The sequence below is a fragment of the Nicotiana tomentosiformis genome, chromosome 6, assembly GCF_000390325.3.
Source record: "Nicotiana tomentosiformis chromosome 6, ASM39032v3, whole genome shotgun sequence".
Taxonomy (NCBI): Eukaryota; Viridiplantae; Streptophyta; class Magnoliopsida; order Solanales; family Solanaceae; genus Nicotiana; species Nicotiana tomentosiformis.
In genome coordinates, this window is record NC_090817.1 from 98,819,663 (window position 1) to 98,822,401 (window position 2,739).

Below are 2,739 nucleotides of genomic sequence, written 5' to 3' on the forward strand. Positions count from 1 at the left end.
CGAGTGCAGCCCCAAAACCAATCCCCAAAAAATTCAGTATGCCCAAAATCCCCAAATATAACGGTACGACCGATCCCAACGAACACGTCACCTCTTACACGTGTTCCATCAAGGGTAACGATTTGGAAGACGATGAAATCGAATCTGTGTTGTTGAAAAGATTCAGAGACACCCTCTCGAAGGGGGCAATGATTTGGTATCATAACCTGCCACAAATTCCATCGATTCATTTGCCATGTTAGCAGATTTATTTATAAAGGCACATGCCGTTTCCATAAAGGTTACAACGAGGAAATCAGACCTTTTCAAAGTGAAACAAAGGGATAATGAAATGCTGAGAGAGTTCGTGTCCCGATTTCAAATAGAACGCATGGAATTGCCACCGGTCACAGATGATTGGGCCGTCCAAGCTTTTACTCAAGGGTTGAACGAGCGAAGTTCGATGGCATCATGTCGGCTGAAACAAAATTTGATCGAGTACCCGGCAATAACTTGGACAGATGTGCACAATCGATATCAATCAAAGATCAGGGTCGAAGACGATCGATTAGGAACTCCTTCCGGATCCGCACATCCAAACAGATTGGCTATTAAAAACTAGAGGGACATCGATAGAGAACCGAGGTCGAACAGAGACCGATATCAACCATACATCATAGATTGGATGAATAATGGCTCGACACACAATGTCGCCCGGAACAATCGAAGGAGTGATCGAAGACAGAATTCTCGGGGACTGATGAGCAAGAATGGCTTTGACAAACACGCTGATCCTAAAGAGGTACCTCGGTTATCGGAGTATAACTTCAGCATCGATGCATTGAGTATTGTATCGGCAATCGGAAGAATCAAAGATACTAGGTGGCCCAGACCCATGCAAACCGATCCTTCCCAAAGAAACCCGAATTCTATGTGCAAATATCATGGTACGCATGGCCACAAGACCGAGAACTGCAGACAGTTAAGGGAGGATGTAGCCCGTCTATTCAATAAGGGCCACCTTCGAGAATTCCTTAGTGATCGAGCCAAGAATCACTTTAGAGAAAGGGACTCTAAAAGAAAAAGACAAACAAGAGGAACCTCAACATATCATTCACATGATCATCGGCGGGGTCAACACTCCACAGAGACTCGCACTCAAACACATTAAGGTATTGGCCACATGGGAAAAACGAACCCGAGATTATGTGTCCGAAGGCACTTTATCGTTCGAAAACGAAGAAGCAGAAGGCATCTCTCAGCCCCAGAACAACGCTCTGGTAATTTCTATCCTATTAAATAAAGTTTAGGTTAAGCGTGTTTTAGTGGATCCAGGTAGCTCTGCGAATATCATCCGATCAAGGGTCGTGGAGCAGCTCAGTCTGCAGAATCAAGTCGTGCCTGCAGCTCGGGTCTTAAACGACTTCAATATGGCCAGCGAAACGACTAAAGGGGAAATTATTCTAAGAGTGAACGTGGCTGGAACCATCCAAAACACAAAGTTCCACATAATCGAAGGCGATATGAGATATAATGCCCTACTCGGAAGACCTTGGATTCACAACATGAGGGTAGTACCTTCGACTCTCCACCAAGTAATGAAATTCCCAATGTCGGACGTCATGAAAACAGTGTACGGGGAGCAGCATGTGGCGAAGGAAATGTTTGCAGTCGATGAGGTAAATCCGATATCAACATTATCAGCCTCAGAAAAATCGAGCATTAAAAATATACGAGAGGCCAAATAGCAATCATAGCCGCCAGTCTCGACCAAATCGGTGAAGCAGGAAACAGAAGATGACGAGGAAGATTTTTTGACCCCCCAAACTTTTATCACCCCCGAGGATTTTGACGTCACCAAATCGACGGTCGAAGATCTAGAACAGGTTATATTGATCGAACGTCTGCCAGAAAGAAAGGTATTCCTGGGAACGAGATTGACCCCCGAACTCAGGAAAAAACTTATTCAATTTCCTATTAATAACATAGATTACTTTGCTTGGTCCAATGTAGACACGACAGGAATCCCACCATCGATAACAACACACCGGCTGAGCTTGGACCCTAGGTTCAGACCGGTGAAGCAAAAAAGAAAACCTCAGTCTGAGTTAAAGCACGCGTTCGTGAAGGACGAGGTAAGTAAACTTCTCAAAATAGGGTCGATTCGGGAAGTAAAATATCCTGAATGGTTAGCTAACGTAGCTGTAGTCCCTAAAAAAGGGAACAAACTCAGAATGTGTGTAGACTATAAAGATCTAAACAAAGCATGTCCCAAAGATTCTTTTCCACTGCCTAACATCGATCGGATGATCGATGCCACAGCCGGCCACGAGATCCTTACTTTTCTCGATGCCTATTCCGAGTACAATCAAATTCGAATGAACCCGGAGGACCAAGAAAAAACTTCGTTTATCACCAAGTATGGAATATATTGTTATAATGTAATGCCCTTCGGGCTAAAAAATGCAAGAGCTACTTATCAACGCCTAGTGAATAAAATATTTGAAAAACAAATAGGTGAGTCGATGGAAGTTTATATTAATGACATGCTAGTCAAGTCCCTGCGCGCAGAGGACCATTTAACTCATTTTCGGGAGATGTTCGAGATTTTAAGGAAATATAACATGAAGCTCAACCCTGAGAAATGTGCTTTCGGGGTTGGCTCGGGCAAATTCCTTGGCTTCATGGTATCAAATCGGGGAATTGAGATCAATCCCGATAAAATCAAGGCCATCGAAGACATCACCATCGTGGATAGTG